We start from the raw sequence: 22,771 nt of genomic DNA on the forward strand, positions 1-22,771 counted from the left end.
TCACTTCCCAAAGGCCCACTTCCTAATATCACCACATTAGAAATTAGCTTGCAGTGAATTTCGGGGGACACAAATACTTAGTCTTTAGCAGTCATCATATCAAAGAAGTCTTCTCTGACAGACACCTTAACTAATGAAATACATCTTCCAGCCCATCCTTCTCTCATCCTTTATCTTGCTCTATTTTGCTTATGGCATTCACCTTTGTCTGCCATAACATTTCATATTAATTCGTTTGTAAGTTTATTGTCCGTAGTCTTCCACTAAAATACAATGTCTATGAAAGAAGGGACAGTTTTCGCTCTTCCAGAATATGATCTTGGTCATACATGGGAGCACGAAACATATTGTATATAATGTTAACCTCAACTCTTTGTGCCTTTCTCCATATCTATCATTTTCCAAACCCCCTTGCAAGTAGAGTTCCAGTTTAGGTTTTACCAAAACAGACACTTGTTCATATTTGAAAAGAAAGAGGGCAGGGGGTGAGGGAGGAAAGGAAAGCAGAAGCCAGTGTTGTTTCTGGCACAGAGGTGGGACAGACAAGGGCTTCAGAGTACAACCAAGGAGGACTCTTGCTAGCTGGTTCAGGGAGGCCCCTTGTAAATTACCTACTTAAGTGCTGTAGGCAGCTAAGATCACTGGCAGCAGGTTCTGATGATTTGTATATTTCCTGGCTTAAAGAGCAATACGGTGAACCCCCTGGCTCTCTTTCTAGCAATAGTTGCAGATTTTTCAGTTTCCAATGCTTGTGTTAAGTTAAATCTGCAAGTCCTACTTTCCTGTCTAAATATCCTCGTCAGGCTTCATTTATTCAAAGCAGGGAGCTTTTCATTGGCCCCAATGGTTTCTGACTTTGCGCCCAGAGAGACTGCTCAACACACCGCTCAAACACAATTTTCCCTGTGGCAGTCAGGAAAGAGCATGTTCTCATGAAGAGCTCCCACTGGCCAAACAAACGCCAAAAATATGCCTGTTTCTACAATCATTAAACATACAACTGAGCCCCTGAAACCCAGACAGAGCTCTAGTAAATTTTGGTATTTACTAGAAACACACACACACGCACACACACCCATTTGAAAGCTGTAATTATATAACAAATATAAGTATAAAATTTAACATGGCCAGAACAAATGCTAGTAGTTTCCCGTGCCTCTGCATCAGCTTCACCCCAATGTTGGTAAAATGAAGCATCATTTATCCAGACATTTAAGCCAAAACACCTACAGTCATTTCAAAGCCTTCTTTTCCTTCACTCTTGCGTTTAATCAGTCAATTGTATTAGTTCTACTTTTGAAATAAGACAGCTCAAATCCATGTGCTGCTTCCTTTTTTTCATTTTCTCATTTTAGTGCCTGGGTTACTGTCATCTCTCTGTGAGCTTACTGCTGAGCCTCTGGCCTGCACTTCCCATTGCTATCACTGCCTGTCTTTCACACTAATGATCCAAACTAATAATAATAATAATAATAATAATAATAATAATAAATTTACATATATATACATACATATACATATATATGATAAATTGGTAATCTTTAATTTTTTAGATCTAATTGCAAACATTCTGAGACAGATTCCTTTTTAAAAATTGGAAAATTTGACTACATCAAATCCATCTTTCCATATAGCCACAGGGCATGTGTTTTTTAGGCTGCCAATGTGTCAAGCCTTCTCTGTGGCGTCCTAACTCTAAGGACAGTACTGGCTACTGACTTTCATTCTTTATTCTGATGCTGCCATTTTTCCTATGGTAAATTCGAGAGGAAAGACAAATGTTTGCTGCACAACAAACAAATATAAAATAGAAATACACCTCGAGCATAGCATGATACAAAAAAAAAAAATTAAGGAAACCATAAATCTCTTTCTAAGTGAATGATGTTCCTACAAATTTAATACTCAAGCTTAAAGCATCTATAGTTGAGAGAAAATTCAAGGTGCATTATAATACCCAGGCTGTAGGTATTTGAGTATGGAACTACTGCTCCATTAATAATTCTCTATCCATAATAAAGATGTACACAATGATTTATGGTTTAAAAAACCCTATTAAACACAATATCTCATTTGATCTTCACACCACCACCAAAAAGGGAGTGCTGAAGATGAAAACGGGTTTTCAGAGAAGCTGATTTGCACATATGCACATAATTAATGATAAAGCGAAGGATAAATCTTAGTCTTTGGACTTTAAGACCTGAACTTTTTCTAACCCAGGGCACACACATCCTATAACATCTCAGTTATATAGGGATTTGACCTATTTCATTTGCTTTTCATATTCACAGCATTGAAAACTCAAGAGTTCTTCAATCAGAGGATAGGAGTATATTTCTGTACATCATGACCCTTTAACTTTAAAGAGACAGTCTGGTTTAATGGAAATAATTCTCTCTTCAATTTTTCATTCCAGTTCTGAGATCTACCATCCTCTGTGGGAAATAAAACATGATATAGCTTCATGAATTAATGAGGTTAGAGAGAAGAATAAATGAGATAATAAATGCATAGTGTCCAGCATATGTTTTGACTTAATAAATGTTAGGACTACTCCTCTTTCCTCCTTATGACCAGCCACCTCGGCTCCCCATCCAATCCTCCCTGGCAGGCATATCACATAAACCATATCACTGGGGCCCGACTCAGACAGTCATGCCAGCAGTGCTCAATAACCCTCTAGCTATGTCCTGCGGCTTTTGCTCAAGGGGAAAAAGTCAACGAATAATAGATGTAAAGTCATATATGAGAAATCTTTGCTGCCTATTCTCCATTACCAGGAAAAAGTGGAATTTAGTTCTAGGTATCTCTCAATATTGAAGCATGGCAGCGATTTCCCTTGTAGTAATAATACTTTCCTCTATGCTGAACAAATCATAGTGGCATCTGAACTTCAATATTTATGACACTTCTGATTTCTTTTATCTCATCGACTGCTCATTAAAATCAAATTTTAGGTACATAAAATTTAGTGGGACATTCTTTATTTCCTTATTTCTTGAAAAATAATTTGTTTTAAATTATTTTTCTCACTGGATTATGTAGAAGAAAAAAAGACTTCTCAAGTTCGGTTTCGGGTCCAGAAATTGATGGAATTTGTTTTGGAAAACTTGGGCCACAGACAACTAAAAAGCGTTATGGTAATTACCAGAGAGGACAGATTTGAGGGCAGGGCAGACATAGTTGGTGCATAAATGTATAAAAATAGAGATTTGTGATGCAATATTATTTTATCAACAAAAAGCTATACTTTATGATCCATACTTAAAAAGAAATTAAGAGAGCTAATCATTTACTAGGACAAATGTATTTCATAATTTTAGACACTGGAACTGAATGTGATAAAAGTGTTAAATTCATTCTCAAACTCTCTAAACTAAAATAAAAACATCTAATTTGAAAGACCATGGTAAACAATTAAAACTGCATTTTTCTTTTTCAGAGATCTAACTTGAAATGTCACTACATGTTTGCAATTTCTTTTCAAACTAGGTGTGTCAATTTACTGTTATTTTCTTCTCATATCTGAAAATGCAAATAGGCAAGGTACATAAAAAAATCTTTTTGAGGGGAGAAAAACATTTCTTGGAGTAGATTTTGATTGAAAATAGCCTCTGCTTATTTACCAAAGTACATTCTCAGAAAGATTTTTTTATTTTTCTCAAACCCATTTGGAAATGCTTCCTTAAAAGGTGATATTTCAGGAGAAGCACTTTCTGAGCTGACAAGCTGCCACCATCCCTCCTCACTAAACACTCTACTTTTCATTTCTTGCTATGACAATGGTGATAAAGTCTCCAAGGTGGTGCTTACGCTGCTCTCCATCAATTTGGAAGCCTTAAATTCTTTTCTAAGGAACAAAGTTAAAAAAGTTGATAAGGCTTTTGAACTTGAAAAGAATAGTATATTTGAGTTTCCACGGAATCATGCATAGATATGTCTATGTGAGCATGCTAGGTTTATCTATTATTGTGATGAAAAATTTAGAAATTTTATATAAAATTTATATGTGTGATGCAATTAAAAATAGAATTAAATCTATGTGAGGGGAACACACAGTGTGTGTATACACACACACACACACACACACACACACACATGCGCCTTACTGTTAAAGTGCATAGCTGAAACTTATTGGATTTCATTAACAAATATCACCATAAAAAATAAATGAAAAAAATAGAGATATTGGTAAAGAACAGAGTGTGGCAGCCAGTACCTGGGATGCCTGATGTCTTTCTTAGATTCAAATGACTTATGCACAATGTGCCTAGTTACCATGCTGAGGTCGCTGTTGTCTCTAGGCCAATTTGCCAAACATACATGCCTATCCTGAAACCACGCCCCAAACCCACTTAACATACAGAGAGCTCTGTCACCTTTCCAGTTCACTGGTCTAGCCCTAACCCCCTTCTCACATTACTTTCTGACTGTGCATCTCATGCCAGTTAGTTTTATGGCTCATAAACCTCAGGAGACCCAGGGGAACAAGCCCTGCAATTAGGCTAGGAACTGAAAGCACCAATTTTTGAGGCAAAAGTCTATATGCTTTCTATAAGTTGTGCTAGTCAACCAATTATTTTTATTTGCTTTTGCATTTGATTAGATTTTGTTTGAGATATTTACTTTCTCTCATTTATGAATTAAAAAATCAGGCAAGTGAATTAAAATTTAGCAATTAACTGCACAGTTATGGTCAATAATCATCTTTAAATGTTTTATTTTCCTTATCTTTACAATGTAGCAAAGTATTTTTCTTTTTTAAAATTTTTATTTTTATTTTTTGAAATTTTCAGCTATACAGCAAATGCACTTAGGATTTTTTATTTTTTTATTATTAAATTTATTGGAGTGATATTGGTTAAAAAAATTATATAGATTTCAAGTGTACAATTCAATAATATATCACCTGTATAATGCACTGTATTTTCACCACCCAAGGTCAAATCTTCAGCACAGTATATTTGGCCTGCTTTACCCTTATCTAACTCACCTTCTGCCCCCAAACCCTCTGGTAACCAAGGCTTAGTTGCTCTTGAAGTATTTTCATTTTTGGCTGAATATTGCAAAGCGAGGTGGGCGCTTTGCAGGAATGAAGTAAATCACCAGTACCTCCCTGACTAACGCCAAGGCACTCACTAGGCTTTTCCCATCTTCCATGCCCTCCGTTACCAGGCCTCACAGAAAGAACAGTTGAGATTTCTTTTTTCTTTCCTTTACTCTCCCTTTTTTTTTCTTTTCTTTTCTCGTGAAAGGAACACTTAACATGAGAACACTTAACAAAATGTTAGGTGTACGATACAGTATTATCTATAGGCACAATGTTGTACTGCAGATCTCCAGACCTCATTCATCTTGCACAACTAAAATTTTATACCAGCTGATTAGCAACTCACCACTTCGCCTCCCTCCAACCCCTGGCAACTACCAGTCTACTCTCTGTTTCTATAAATGTGACTGTTTGAGATACCTCATCTAAGTGGAATCACTCAATGATTATCCTTCTGTGACTGGCTTCCTTCTTGGTGCATGGTGTCCTCGAGGTTCATCCATGTTGCTGCACACTGTGGGACTTCCCTCTTCACTGAGGCAGAAGATATTCTATTATAAGTAATATATATACCACATTTTCTTTAACCGATTCATCTTTTGATGAGCATTTAGCTTGTTTTCACATCTTGGCTACTGTAAATAGTGCAGCAATGAACATAGGAGTTTTAATAACTCTTCAAGGTCTAATTTCAGTTCTTTCAAAAGTGTGACTGCTACATAAAATGGCAAATTTTAATTTTTGAAGAACCTCCATGATGTTTCCCATAGCTGCCATCCCTTTACCTTGTTGCATTCCCACCACAGTGTACAGGGTTCTACTTTCTCAACATCCTCGCCAGCATTTATTATCTGTTTTGTTTATAATAGCCATCCTAACAAGGTGCAAGGCGATATTTCACTGTGGTTTTCATTTGCATTTATCTGATGATTAGTGACATTGTATATCTCTTGACTTTTTGTATGTCTCCTTTGGAAAATCTCTTTATTCAAATCCTTAAACCAACTTTACATCTCAAGGATCTAGTAAAAGAACAAAATAAACATGAAAATAGCAGAAAAAAAGAAAATAATAAAGATATAGAATATAAACAAATAAAAATAGAAAAAAATTTAAGACAGGAAAAACTCAATAAAACTGTTTGTTTTTTGAAAAGGCAAATTTGACAGACCTTTAGTTTGAATAACTAAGAATAAAAGATTGGAATAAATTTGAAAGAGAAATGGAAAAGGAGACACTACAATGATTCCACAGGAATAAAAAGGTTCATAAGTGATTACTATGAGCAATTATACATGAACAAACTGGATAACCTGGAATAAATGGATAAATTCCCAGAAACATACAACCTACTAAGACTGAATCATGAAGAAACATAAAATCTGAACAAACCAATGAGTGAGGACATCAAATCAGTGATCAAAAATTTTCTAACACAGAAAAGACCAGGACCATATAACTTCACCAGAAATTCTACCAAGAAATTAAGGAACGGTCAATACCAATTTTTCTTAAACTCTCCCCAAAATTTTAAGAGAAGTGAACATTTCCAAATTCCAATTAAGAAGTCAGCAGTAACTTGATACCAAAATTGACAAAAGCACCACAAGAAAACAAAACTAGAGGTCAATATCCCTGATGAATATAGATGCAAAAATTCTCAACATAATACTAACAAACTGAATTCAACAGCATATTAAAAAGATGAACATAAGAAAAGCAGTTAATGTGATACACCACATTAACTGAAAAAAGGTTCAAAATCACGTGATCATCTCAATAGATGCAGAAAAAGCATTTGATAAAAATCAACACATTTTCATGATAAAAACTCCCAGCTGAGTTTTCTGGAGAACTTTATGAACATGGTGGGCAAGGTCTGTAGGAACTGAAGGTAGGAGAAGCTGATTTGAGGCTTTCTGGTAAAGCCATCAGTGACAAGAAGTAAAACTGAAAAAAAAAATATGCCTTTTAGGAGAATAGATTACTTTGACTAAGAATTTTGAAATAGATAAATCTAACTAATAAAGGGATTAGAAAAAAACATGCCTTGTAACTCACGGTAAATATAAAACGGACAGTGCTGAGTTTATATGAGGTGATGTGAGGTGTTGAATAACATTAGCAGACATTTCAAACCACCTCCTTCCTTTTTCAATTCTATGTTTTGAACATGTTTGAATAAAGCACAATAAATAAATAAATAAATTTTATTAATGGAGAATAAGCATCTTTTGAGATATCCTGGAGACTTCACGCCTAAGGTGAAATGCTCCAGTCAGTCATTCCCTCAATAACACCTAGAAGCTGTGATGATCTGTAGTATCATGTCTTGCTAAGCTGAGAACAACATAATGAATCATACTACTTAATAATAATAAAAAATAATCTAAATACAAGTCATGTGCTGTTTCAAGCTCACGTCAGTTTAAATGTGTGATTTGACAATAACCTGTTTTTCATTATAATCAAATTTCGCAAGTGATGATAAAAGATACCAGGAAGGCTAGTTGCTTTGCCTGAACCAGTCATTCCTGGAGAGAAATGATCATTATAATTTTTTTAAACTGAGTTATATAACACTAATTTTTTTCTGAGATGAAATTATTAACTATTATCCTATTAAAATTGCTTTTTCTAGCAACAGAAATTTTTGTGCTTCATCAATAAATAATTAAAATAACCAACAGATTTATTCAAGGGTTATAATGTCCCAGAACTTGATTTCTATGTATGAGGCTTAGAGTAATTGAAAAGAGAGGGAGATTGGCCCTGTAAAACACCACATGACATGAGTTCAAATAAAAATTCTCAAAAATGACTGTAATCATATACTCGAACACTTTACTAGAAGAAAAATAAACAATACACAGTAGAAAACATAAATTATTGGACATTTTCCTCTTTTGGTATTTCTTTGGCACAGAACATGATGTTTTTAACATCTACCTACCTCTATAGAAAAAGTATTGATTCAAGAAGCAATTATCAAAAAGAAACAATATCAGAGATTATAGTAGAACATTGTTCTTTTTGATTCTCCTTCTAACTATTAAGAGTGACATGTCCCCATTTCTAGTGCTTATATATTGTCTCATTTTCTCTTTCTTTTTGGCTCTTTCATTTCTGTTTTTCTTTCCCCATCCAATGGGCAGAGTTACTGAGTAGAGAAGTTGCAGGAGTGGTAAATAGTTGAGTTCACGAATTGTATTGAGCTAGACGGATTTTTCACAGTAGTTAGAGAATTTTTCGTTTTTTGTTTGTTGTGGTTTTTTTGTTCAGTTTTGTTTCTAGGGAGAGTGTGTGCTTAATTTTCAAGTCAGGCATTTTATGTCATCTCTATCGTAAATTGCTATTTTGTTTTTTTTCTTCACCAGAGCCACTAACAAAGAGATAGATGCAATATTATCTATAAGTTTTCTTTCTTCCTTTTTTTTTTTCTTTGTCTGTTGCTAGTCATCTTCTAGAGGGTTAGTAGAAAAAAAAAATAGTAATGTTTGCTAACACTCCTGTTACTGAGCCTAAGTTGAGCTTTTAGATTGCTATCTTTCTTAGTATCTCAAGAGAGTTCAAGAGTAATATAGTAAAATAAATCCTGTAAGAACAGAGATCAGACAATATGAATTTTATAGTTTGTTCTTTATGAAAAATAATTCTGCAAACTTTTCTTGAGTTTATAATCTTAATAAGGAAAACCAACTCATATTAATTTAGCCTTTATTTAGTTTATTCTGGGGCCTGAATGTGGGACTTTTTTCTTGAAAATATTTGGCCAGTTACTCCAGAAGAATGCCTATGCTATTCCTTATGTTTCTGTATTTTTTGTAGATGTGGGTTACATTAATGAAAAGAGGATTTAGCGATATCCTGATTACATGCTGAAGTAGAAGTGAGCTGTTGGCTAAAGGTGGGAGTCCCCTGGAACAGTGGCAAGATACCCCAAAACCTGGGAGCTTTAGGCTTTCCTCATAGTAAAAGATATGGTTTTCTCACATCTTCCAGAGAGTAAGAGGGATAGAAAATCAATATCCCACTATCAACCATCATGCATATTTTCTGCAACAGTTTTATTTATTATTAACTTCTAAGGTAAATTGCATGAACGATAAAATGCACAATTTTATAAGTATTGTCAAATGTATATACCCATAAAATTAACACTCCAACCAAGTTATAAAACATATCCACGCTCTCAGAACACTCTTGTGTCTCTTTCAGTCAGTTTTCTCCCTTACACCCATTGATATAAGTAGTATTCTTATTTCTATCTCTATAGATTTATTTTCCTCGTTCCTGAATCTATTATAAATGAATCATAAATAATGTACTCTTTTGCATCTAGCTTCTTTCACTCAATATAAATTCTTTTGAAGTCCATTCAGATTGATGTATATATCAGTAATCAATTCTTTATACCAAGAATGAGGAGTGATTCTAATTGCATTTCGAGTTCTATAAAGTAAAATGTGTTGATGCTAAATGTACAGGTCAATACTTTTTGACAAGTGTATATTCCCATATAACTGTCACCAAAATCAAAGATATAGAACATTTTCATCATTGCCAAAAACCCCCTTGTGTATCTTCCCAGTCATCCCACCTATTTTCACAAGAAATCATTATTCAATTTTTATCATGATACATATATTTGGTTTCTTCTAGACTTCATAGAAATGAAGTCATATAGTATAAATTTTTTGCGTTTGGTTTCTTTTGTTCAGCTTCTTATTGCTGAGTAGTATTACACTGTTTGGGTATATCATACTTCTGTTGATGGACATTTTCATTTCTTGGTTTTGGGTATTATGAATAAAGCTGGTACAAGCATTTATGTACTCATCCTTTTTGGAGACATATGTTTTCTTTTCTTTTCTTTTCTTTTTTTTTTTTGTTTGTCCATCTCTAATTTACATGAGTTTAGTTTGGTGAAACTCTCTGTGGCAACAGTGCTCCCCCTTCCTAGTACTCCCTTCCTGCCTACATCCATACAACCCTATGGTCCCTACTTCTTTGCAAAGCAATGTCTGTTAGCTTTTAATATACCTTTTGAAAAATTGGGATGAAGTTATTTCTATAAATTAATAGGGCATTCATTTATTATACTTCTTGTCCAGATAATGATTTTTAGAATTTCTTCATAATATGGTCACATAGACATGGAAAGATGATAACCAATGCAAAGAAAGATTAATTCATTTATTCACTCTATTTAGCTGTTCATTTTTCAACAAAAGTTTATAAAGTGCCCACTTTAACTGTGCTAAAAGATGAATTGGAATTCTAAAACCTTTAGTTTATAATTAGCAGATGTTTATGTTCATATGACAACAACTAATTTTAAATCAGAAAATGCAGTGGAAATTAAAGTCACAATGGCTGGCAGGTACTGTTTAGCTATGGCACCTGACTGATTACATTTTTTTTTTCTGTTTCTGAACACTCGATTTAGAGTTTTAGAAATATGTTTGTAGTAAAGATATGCTCTGTTTTTAAATGGTTATTTAGAACTTTTAAACAAATAGGTACTTCTTAAAATAATTTTCATTTCTTAAAGTAATTATTCAGTCTTTTCAAGCCAATCAATTTTTTATTACATAGAATATAGCAAGACAATTTGAAACAACCAACTCTTTCCACTGTAGAAAACGGCCAAACTTTTCCCTTCGATTCGTAAGTGGGAATTCCTTCGTGAATGCTATTTTGCTGAATCAAGGATAAATATCACCGTTAAGGACAATGATGCTTTAATAATTCCTCTTGTCTACATGTCTGACCAAAAACAAACAAACAAACAAACAAACAAACAAACAAACCATAAACACATTGGCATTTTCTGTTTTTGTTTTGTTTTAAATTTAAAACTAATTCTTGGCTCAGATTCCTAGCTGATTGGTTAAAACAAGCAGTTGTCCTGGACTTGAGTCAGCTGCTCTCTCTTCCCATCCTATGGCCTGACATAATGATTTCTTAGTTGATACAATATCATAATGCAAATATCAAACGATGGACACTGATGATCCTATTTTTACAGTTCTGAACTTACTCTCTGCCAGGTCATTTGTTAGAATTAGACATGGCAGGTCCGGCAGCCTTCCGGTTACTGGCTGACATTCACTCGGCCACATTTTTTCCTCTGTTCTCTTTTATATGAATATTTAGCAGCCGTCTGCAGTATATGAAAATTGAAAGCACTGGGATACAGTTATTTTAAATGTTTTTAAATCTTCCAGTTATGCTATTGATTTCTTTGAAACTATTCACTTATTTCTATAGCATCTTTTTTTAGTGTTTCTTTTTTTAATTAAATTTATTGGGTGACATTGGTTAATAAAATTATGTAGGTTTCAAGTATATAATTCTACAGTACATCATCTGTATATTGCATTGTGTATTCCCCACCCAAAGTCATATCTCCTTCTGTCGCCATATATCTGACTCCCTTTACCCTTTACTACCTCCACACAACCCCCCTTTCCTTTTGGTAACCTCCGTACAGTTGTCTCTAAGTTTTCATTGGTTTCTTTGTCTTGTTTGTTTGTTTGTTGCTTTCAGTTTTATGTTCCACATATGAATGAAATTATATGGTTCTTGGCTTTTTCTGTTTGACTTATTTATTTCATTTAGCATGATAATCTAAGGATCCATCCATGTTGTCACGAATAGCAGTATTTCAGCTTTTCTTATGGCTGAGCAATATCCCGTTTTCTATATGTACCATATCTTCTTTATCCAATTATCTATTAAAGAGCACTTCAGTTGTTTCCATATCTTGGCCACCATGAATAATGCTGCAATGAACACTGGGGTGCATATGTCTTTATGGATAAATGTTTTTAAATTTTTGGGGTAGATACCCAGAAGAAGAATTGCTGGGTCATATGGTTATTCTATCTTAATATTTGAGGAACCTCCATACCATTTTCCATAGTGGTTGTATCAATGTACATTCCCACCAGCAGTGTATGAGGGTTCCTTTTTCCCCCACAACATTAGCAATATTTGTTTGTTGATTGCATTTTCTCTCTATCTAGTGTCTATTTGTTTAACAGTTCTGTATAATCTCATTTTTGATTTATGCATTAATTACAGAAAAAAAAGGTTTTTAATATTTCTAAATGTTTGCTTGGCACAGATCCGCTACCTTCTACTTGTCTTCTGCATATTCATACCCTGAGAGAGTTTAATTCTTTTGTAGGGTGTGATGACTTGGATATAATTCTGTCTTACTCATGGACATCACCTATTTGTGATTTTATAAGTGAATTTTTAAAAATCAGCTTTGAAAGAACACCTGTCAGTGTTTGAAAATTAATTTTCTTTAAGGTTCTATCTTTGCTCTCTGAATTCCTGGCCATTACAGTCTGGGGCATTCACACATAAGAGCTTGGCGATGTGGTTTTTCTTATATATTTGCTTCTAACAATGCCCCTTGAAGAATATAAGCCTCTGTGCTGAGTGACTGAAAAGAACTAAATGTAGACATGAGTAGTTATTTTTCCTCATAATGGTGAAGCAAAACAAAACAACTTCATACTGGATGTAGTACAAATATAGGCTATAAAGAAAACTAAAAACATAAAACTACAAGGACATAGATATATAAAGAAAATAAGACATGTACATTCAGAATGTAGACAAAACATCTCAAGTAAACTGAGATTAGAACCCATTAGGCTTAAAAGTGGCTCTTTTGAAGAAGCAAAAAAGAAAAGACTAATTTTTTTTCTGACAAGATTTTTTAAAATTAGCTGTTCATTTCAGTCAAATGGACAATTTGATGTCTCTTTAGACACATTGTTTGTGAGATAACCATAATATAGAATTCCAAAAACAGTTTGGATTCAAGCTTTAAAAAAATTACTGAAGGGAAGATCTGTGGAAAATAAGGTGCAGTCAAGTATGCTTTCAGCCCATCCATTATAACTTAACTGAAGTGACTAAAGAGAAACAGAATTAGTGAAGGGATCATGGATTGGCCTCAACTAGTATTGGATGCCATGAGTAGAAATGGTGCTAATCATCATTGAGAAAAACATTTGCTACACACTGTAAAAATTGGAAAAAAATGGTGGAGGACACCAAGTATTTATACATTTCTCTTTCTAAGAAAGTAATATAACATTGAAAGATGTGGAGGGACTTCCTATAAACTCAACTGATTTCATTAATTTGGAGTACCAGTGATTGCATATACCTTTCACATATGCCATTCCTAAGAATACACTTGAAAAAGATCCTATATCGTTCAATAGTGTACGGAAGGTCTATAATTCACAAAATAAGAAAGAGAATAGCACATAAGTAGGGAAATTGTTGCATTCGAGGTTTTCAGGTGAGCACTAAAACATTTAGAGATAGAAATGTTTAGCTGTCATAATGATATGGTTACAAAAAAAGATAAAATTTAAATATAATAAGTCAATAATGGTACATAATAAAAATAATTCTAATACAATTATAATAGACTATTTTTTCTTCATGAAAACTAGGAGTCTGCAGTAAAAAAATTATAAATGTATTCCCCATTTTACGGAAGAAGGAAATAAAACACAAACCATAAAGATAAGCGTGGAATACTAAGAAAAACCCAATTAAGCAGTGTAGTTGAAAACACACACAGAAATGACAGATAGATCAAGCATAATTTTATAACTGTAAATGAAATCAAGTACAGTATTTAGAATATAGGCTGAATTATAACTTGCATAAACTATAAACTATACAAGAGAAATTTTAAATGTAGAATACTTAAATATGAAAAATAATTCTGTTATTCTTGTTTAGGCTACTATAAAACTAGCGGTTGTGTTTAATGGAAAAGTATAGAAAAATATATAAAATATGAAATAATTAATGAAAATGGCATATAGTAAGCATTCATTATTTGTGAACTATAATATTATATCAGTGAATCAGAACCAGAGGACATAAAAGACAACTTTGATATTGGGAAAAATATAACACACACAAGTCGATATTGTAAAGATGTTATTTACTTTAAAATTAATGTGCATATATCACAATCAAATCTGTATTGATATTTCTTCTATTTATTTCTGGAGGTTTTGAGAAGTAAAATTACTCTTTCCTCCTCCTCTTAAACACAGAAATTAAAATATGACAACTTTATCACTTAAAATATGAAGACCAGATTCTAGGGCTTTTTTTTAATTAATAAAGAATTGTGAGGAGATACTTGAGACTATGTAAAATGCTGTTCTAGATCAAACACCCCCACTAATGTTAGCATCACTAATGATTCCTGTAGGATTGAATATTTACTATGATGGTTGGAAAATGGTGTTTTCCTAAGATCAAGATGAAGTCAGGGATGCTGGTAATAAATATCTTTTATACTTTTGGTTGGGAATCTATTGTAAGGAAGAGCTTGTATCCCATCATTTTATGTCAACAATTAAAAAAAAAAAAAACAAAGGAGCCCATTTGTATTAGTTTCTACTAGTTAAATCCTCCTGTCTCAGGATTAAATCTTAGACAATATGGACAGCAAAAGAATATTGTTAGTATAGTAAATAAAAATTAAAATCTATGAGTTTACACATCAACAAATGAATATTGTTTAAACAAATAAATGATGAGAGATGAGATACAAGCTCTTCCTTATAATAGATTGCCAACCAAAAATGTAAAAGATATTTATTACCAGCATCTCTGACTTTATCTTGATCTTAGGAAAACACCATTTTCCAACCATCATAGTAAATATTCAATCCCACAGGAATCATTAGTGATGCTAACATTAGTGGGGGTGTTTGATCTAGAACAGCATTTTACATAGTCTCAAGTATCTCCTCACAATTCTTTATTAATTAAAAAGCGAAAAAACAGTAATACTATAATAGAAAGAATGACAGACAGCATATTAACCAAGTGATCAAAGTTATCATTATCAGTCACATGACAATTCAAAAATCATATGCTTCCTAAGAGGATGCACTAAGAAGCAAAAAACATCATCTCTAGGTATTTCTGTAAAACTTAATGATTTTTTCTACTCATGAGGAAATATCACACAAACACAAATATAATGACCTTTTACAAAAATAAGTAAAAGTGGGTCTGTAGCATTTGAAATTTTAAATTGATGATTGATGAAGAAAAGGTATTCCAGATTAAAAGATAATAAATGTTATGACAACTAAATGTAAAATGTTCTACTGATTGGATTCTGATCAGGATCTGGTATCCCTATAATAAAGAAAAGACTCTTGGTGACACTGAGAGCTGGTACATTATATAATAGTATTCTCTCAATATTAATTTTCTTATTTTAAAAAAATTACACTGTGCCTAAGATCGAAGGGAAAACACAGTGAACATTGAAAGAGGAATAGAGTTTCACTTCATAATTAAGTCTCAAATAGAAAAGAGAGAAAGAACAGAAATGTTAAAAATGTCAGACAAAATCAACATTATATGACTCTTATATAGATCAAGATACTAAAAATCCAACAAAACAAAACTTGAATCCTTTTTTAGAACAATTGAGGACATGCCAAACTACCGAGGTAATTAATGATATTAAGGTATTGTCTTTTTTCTTAGGAATTTGATTTTTTTTTAAAGAATTCTTTTAGAGATATGTGCTGAAGCATTTATAGTTAAACTTATATAATATCAGGCCTTCAGTTTCTATATTCCAAGAGATTTATTGGGTAGGGTACCAATAAAAATAAGAATGGTCATTCCACAATAATTGTTTAAATTGGCGATAAGTAAATGGGTAATTATTTCGCTTTTCTCACTCCTTTTGTATACATTTTATTTCTCCATAGTAAAAGTTTTAAATATTGTAGAAAATTTGTTTTTAATTCATAAAAGAAAGTCTTTACCAGGAAAAACTATTTGTAAAACTTCAAATAGTACACCAAATAAAGATTTTATGTAGACTCCATTTTAATGGAATAGTTTATAATCTGAAAACAGTGACAGCAGAAGTAGTCTGCTTTAGAAAACCTTTCTTTACCCTACATGTTTCATATATATTTCTTTTCCCTTCATAAGCTTTTAAAAGCTCACAAGTTGAAGACAATCATCGTTCCCCATTTTCTGATTGTGATAACTCTTGTGTTCAACTTTGGCGTACTTGGTTGACAATTCATGGAGGGGTGGTAAGAAGAGAAGTGTAAAACTAAGGCACTCAGTGGCTGAAACTTGATTTCAAACAAACCACTGAATCATTATTTAGTGTGTGGCCTCTCGACCCTGTAAATGAGGGTCGATGGTTTATAGTAATTTTTATGAGACAAATTACATCAAAGCCAAAAGAGAACTCAGAATGATTTATGATTCCTCAAAAACCACAGAATAGAATTCTCTCAAAATCCATTTCAGTAATTTTTAAAATTTCATATACGGACTTTTTTTTCTTTCACATTTTAGACTCTAGACTGAATTTGAAATGACACAAACTTATTAGTACTTAAATCAAGATATTCATGGCGACAGCTTCCAAGCTTGCCTAATAAATAGTCACATCTTAAAAAACATTGTATTATCCCTGAGTACTCTCATGCTTTAAATTGTTTTTACAATGTCTTTGTCTCCACACATATACATCATACATGCTCTCAAACACCTATTGTTAAATGTCCTCATTTTTTACAATTAAAATGCTATTATGAATTCAAGATTGAGGTTTAAAATAAAACTCATCAAGCATCCAATGCACTTTCTCTGAAAGTGCAGCAATCTATGTCATTCAGTGGAACACACTTGCACCTTGAGAAAATGTTATTGCTACCACAAGGCACCAGAATCCCAAAAAGTGTTGATAGCTGTTAATGCATTCAGTGGCATATCATTGATATGCAAATAAAGAAACAAGTGATAATTTTTCTGTTTTCCAAACTGGATAACTATATTTGATATACTCTTAAATTGGACACTTTTATTTTGTGTCGTTTTCAACTCTATTACTTATCAGCTTTCCCACCCATCCATCCAACACCCACATGGTTGATTCTAAGTTTTATTGGAGCCACATGATCTTAAGAAACGCAAACTTTTTCAGTTGTTCCAACAAAATTCTCCTTCATCTAAGAACATGGTACTTAAACAACTTTCAATGAAATAGAATGAAAATACTATTTTTCTCAACTACCCAAAGCAGGGAAACTAATGAACAATACTCATAGTTGAGGTGGGTAAAATTTTTGAAATTAATCAAAACCCAACATCTCAGTACTCAGGCAGTGAAGGAATAGACAAAGATGCATGTTCTGACCTCACAGCTACATTATAGAGCTAAGTATACAACCCACTGACGTTCAAACAGCATTTAAGAATTTATTCATTATGGCTAAAGTAATTTACTCCAGAATTCAAATTATAGCAAAGTTCATTATAAAATTTGCACTTTGCACAACACATCACAGATTGAGCAGAAATTCTATACCCAGAAAATTACATATAAAAGCATATTATAGTGATATAGATATAATGATAGACCATTGTTATCCCTTCATAGACATATAGGTATTGTCCATCACCATTTCTAAATCTGTCCACCAAGAATCTTAAACAACAATTAGAACTTCGATTATTTCACAAACTTGATGAGGATGAATGTTGTCAATAAATTTTATAAAATAAATGATACTAAGTATATTATAAGTAGGAAAACTATATATCATGTAGAGAATTATATGGAAGAAAATTACAATAAAATTATTATTTATTTAAAAGTATTTTGTCCCAAAATGTTTATTTTGGAACTTGATTAATTTTAGGTTGCTTTAACTGAGTTACCATCATTACTTACTGTTTCTGTTTAATGGATTTAAAGAGGGTATAATAAGCTCAAATGTATAATTATGTATATTATACCTGATTTTAGAATTAAATGATTATATTAAACCAGATAATTATTCTCAGAATAATCAAATACAATTGGATTAAGTATTCTCTGAAATTATACTCCCTATCATAAAGGGTACTGAGAAAGGACTTTACCGAGGCACTTCCTGAAACAATTGAATGCCACAAGCTAAAGAAAAGAGTGCTCTGAAGAAGCAAAACAAAACAAAACGAAGCATTCCAAGTCTTTATCAAACAAGTAAAGAGCTTTTTGAAAGCAATTCTACCTGACAGCTTGCTCATTCTTTGCTGACAGTTGTATAGACTTGCTGCTGGTAGCTAGCTACTGCTAAGCTGTCTTTTGGGACATTTTCTGAAATTCGCTATGTGGAAAGTCTGCCACCCTGAAATAAAATTACATAAGTCTCTCCTTGAATTGTGGCTGTCTACCAACAGATGAGACTTTTCCTCGTGTGATTACTTCAGAGGCATCAAAACTGCCTTCCACAAATTCAAAGGATATAAAAAATTACTGAAGCAAGCAAGTCTACCTATTTAAGTTCAGAAGCTTGTATTCCCCTCAGAATATGGATTTTTATGTTTCTCACATTAAAGGGATACATAGTTAATCCTTGAATAGGGTTCAACTTGAGTGATCAAGGATTCTTTACAGAAAATACAATGGTTACATTTATACGTTTTATTTTCTATATGCAAACAATCTACATCTTTTCCCCTTATTTTGACATTTGCTACTGCATCTTATTTTTAATTTTGGGAGAATTACACTTTGGAGACTGAATTATTCCAGGTAATCATTGTACTTTTGTAGTAAATGTAGGAGTACTATTTGTAGTTTCTGGGGTCAAATTTTAAATAGGTATGAGGGATATAGTGAATAATTAATATTTTATCCTATCTATTATTGAATATAACTTTTAAAAATAGTGTATCTTTAAATATAAAGTATAAATAAAAGGTAAAATATATAGCAACACAAAATATACCTATATGTAATACACAAATTAAATTCAGCTATTGTAATTCTTTACTTCATTTTGTCTCATTGATTTAAATTCTCAAATTTATGAATTTGTTTCCTTTCCTATTTTATCATTTCTTTTACTTTCTCTTCATTCTCGTTCTCTTTCCTTTCCATCTCCTTCCTCTCCATTTACTTCTTTTCCTTTCCTTTTCTATACTTAGTAGCTAAATGGACCAAGAACTAGATGTGAATTTCGTGCAGGTCGATACTTCATTTAATTCTTCCTGCATTAAGTCCTAGGACAGTTTTGGCATCGACACATTTTGACTATACTTTGTTAACGAATTTAAGGATGTTTGAAATTTTTTCCAGTTACTTCCTTTAGACATCTATATGGTTCATGTGAGTGTGTTTATTTGTAGATACATGTATGCAGAAGTGATATTAAACATATTTAATGAGGGAAGAGAGGATTTACTAATAGTGTATAAATCTTTTTAAAGTTAAGTCATCTTAAAGCCATAATGATATTTTTCTTCATTAGGAAGATTTTGACAATTTGCTCCTACTTTCTACTAATCTCAAATTTATTTTTTCCATTAAAAAAGTATATTCGGGAATACATGCTTCTAATACACACAGATCTTACTCCACTTTGAAATCCAGACTTTCTGTTGTGATAGATGTCTTAAATTTATATATAAAAATGCATGTAAATAAATATAAATATAAGTATAAATATAAAATCTCCACATTTATATTAATTATTTCTAATTATTTCTGTCCTTCACCTTTTGGGGTGAGGTTGAAAAATATTCAACTCAAATTTGTAAGTTATCTACAGTTTTGGTAAAAAAAAAATCTGAAAATAGTTCCACCTGTTAATAAAACAAATAAATAAGGACATTTAATTAAGTATAAGGACAGTTGTTAATATCATTTGTATATTTATTTTTTGATAAACCAGTGTTCACATTTTCAAAACCAATTCCAGTATCTACTCTCCTCCATATGAGGGTCTAAATTTTATGGGGACTGAAAATTCAGATATCCAATAGAGAATATAAGAAAAAAATGGATGTAATACATAGATTTTAGTATTATTACTAGATAAAGTAATTTATTAACAATGCATTACATAAAATATTGCTTTATAATAAAAATGAAAGGTATGAATAAATTAAATATTAAACATTATTGGGCATATACACCTAATAACTGCTTCAGAACATCTAAGGCATGAACTATAATAGATATAAAACAAATCACATACATTTCACATGATAATTGAAGAATTTAAAATAAATATACAGCTAAAATTAAATTAATTAAAAGAAAAAGAGAGAGGAATAATAATGTTCCAAATAACTTGTGGGTTAGAGAACAAAAAAGACGAAATTATAAATCACTTAGAAATGTATACTAAAAGGCTAGGTTATGGAGCTGAAGAGGTGACGGTAAATTAAAGAGAGTCACAAATTCTTTGACATTCTCCTCAAAATAATGTTTATGTATCTGAAGGCTCTGACCAACAAAATACTGAAGAAATAAACCTGTGTCAGTCTGGCATTTTTACTTCCTATCACTTGGAAAATTTCCTGCTGCAGAGGCCAAGCTCCACGTTAGAAGACTCATAATCTACAACTACCATGATGCAAGAAACCCAGACACACAGGGAGGCCTTAGGGGACAGATGCCACATGAAAACAGCAAGACATTAAGATGCCAGTCCAGTGAGTGCAGAAGCTATCTTGGATGGTGACACTTATTAAATTTCTGACCACCAAAAACATGACTAAAAGAAATGGCTGTTTTAAGTTTCCAAGTTTAAAGCACAGAGGAGCTCAAAGCAAAAATGTCTGCTATAAATGAATTTATTAGAATACAAGAAATATTGGAAATAAACTTAATCCATTTAAGGAAAGGAGAAAAAACATGCTAAAGAAAATCTTTAATAAAAATAAAACAGAAAATGTAAAAAATAATGTTTTGAATAATAAATTTTACAGATAAAATATAAATGAGTTTCTTTAAAAGGTTATGAAATAGACTAGCTTGTTCAATTTGGGTAAGAAATGAAAAGAAATGATAGTATTAGAAAAGTTAATCTTTACAATTAATAAAGATTCTAAAGTAATTACCTTTATCAATTCTTTGCAATAATTTTAAAAATTAATAAATATTTTTAGTATTATTTAAAATTAAACATAAGAATAAATAAAATATCTGAATAGCTAGTATCCACAAAAGAAATATAAACCTATTCCTTATAACATAACAAACTCTTTAAAAGATAGGAATGGAACAAATTAATTAACAGATACACCAATAATAATGGGAAATTATTGAAATTCTATAGAAATTACTAATTAAGTATTAGAAGTAGTACTTATCAAGTTAACTACAAGTTATAGATTCTCACTACTGTAGATTCAGTAGCGTACTATAATATCTATTAAGTAATAAAAAAATGAAAAAGAAATGAATTATAAATAATGGGGAGAAAGTGAAAAAACAAAAACATATCATCGTTTGTATAAGATATGATTGCCTATATAAAAATCTTCAAGAGTTAACAAAAGAACAATATAAATACAGCAAAGTGAATCAACATCTTCAACATGCAATAGATCTCATTTACAATGGAATTTTTCATTAATAATTGTAATAATATTAAATCCTAATTAAAATTGAATAAATTTAAATCCTAATTAAAATTGAAAAATTCACTAGATATTACACAAATTATATCAAATATAAGATATATAAGAAATATAAAATTAGAATGATAACAGTCCATGTTATAAAGATATTGGTTCTTTAATTTATAAACATCATGTAATGGTATTTGTCATAAAATTGTCAAATAGGTTATGAAACTCATATAGAGGAAATAAAATATATAATGGAAGAAATATATAATGGAAGAAATATATAATGGTGGAGAAAAAGATAAATAAAAGTAGAATCCAACCACTTTCTTTATTTTATGTGACAAAGAAGATGTAAAAGAAGCGTTTACCCAGACATAATGTTCTGATATCGTCAAAACTTTGTTATATCCCTTGAAATAAGTATGTCAATCTCTACCCATATGCTTTCATCATGCTCCATAGACTTACTCCGTCTGCACTCCTACAAATATGCCACTCTCTGTCCTCTCTTATCCAACCATATCAAGACTGCTACTTAAAAGGCATCACTAACAAAGGTCAGAAACCTAAATGACAGATTAAACAGTGATGTTTTAGCATAAAACTGCCAGCACTAAAATCACAGAGCAGCTAAATCCAAAACATCTTTTGTATCAAAATGTGTTCATTAAAAAGTTCTGCTTCATAGAGGGAAAAAAACAAACTATATTCCATGATTTCTTGACAAATCTAAATAATCTTTCTTAAAGGAAGTGCATTTTTATAGTTTCATACGAATGATTTCCAAATGCAAACTTGGGGAAACATTTATAGATGGTACCGGGCAGTGATTAAGTCATATATAAATACCAAGGAGCATACTAATAAAATGCAAATAACTTGAAAATCTGAATTCAATATAAATATGGAAATTTTATAATTATAATTTCAACCAAGGAATTTGAATATAGCTCTGACATAGAAGCCTCCCCCTCAGCAACACACACACGCACATGCACGCACACACACATTTGGCACACAGAAGTGGGTACAAAAAGAAGTATAATTTAATTAAATTCGTTTGGGAAGTTCAGGTTCAAATACCATAAAGAATAATATTTATTTCAAGCTATCTCAATATCTCTGTGCTGAGTGACTGAAAAGAACTTTAATAGTGATGTTTTAGTGTACAACTGTCAGCAAGAAAGGAAGGGAAAAGGAGTGAGAGAGGAGAGGGAAGGAAAGAGGAAAGGAGAAAAGGAAGGAGGGAGGAAGGAAAGA

This window comes from Rousettus aegyptiacus, unplaced genomic scaffold (genome assembly GCF_014176215.1).
Source record: "Rousettus aegyptiacus isolate mRouAeg1 unplaced genomic scaffold, mRouAeg1.p scaffold_m13_p_13, whole genome shotgun sequence".
NCBI lineage: Eukaryota > Metazoa > Chordata > Mammalia > Chiroptera > Pteropodidae > Rousettus > Rousettus aegyptiacus.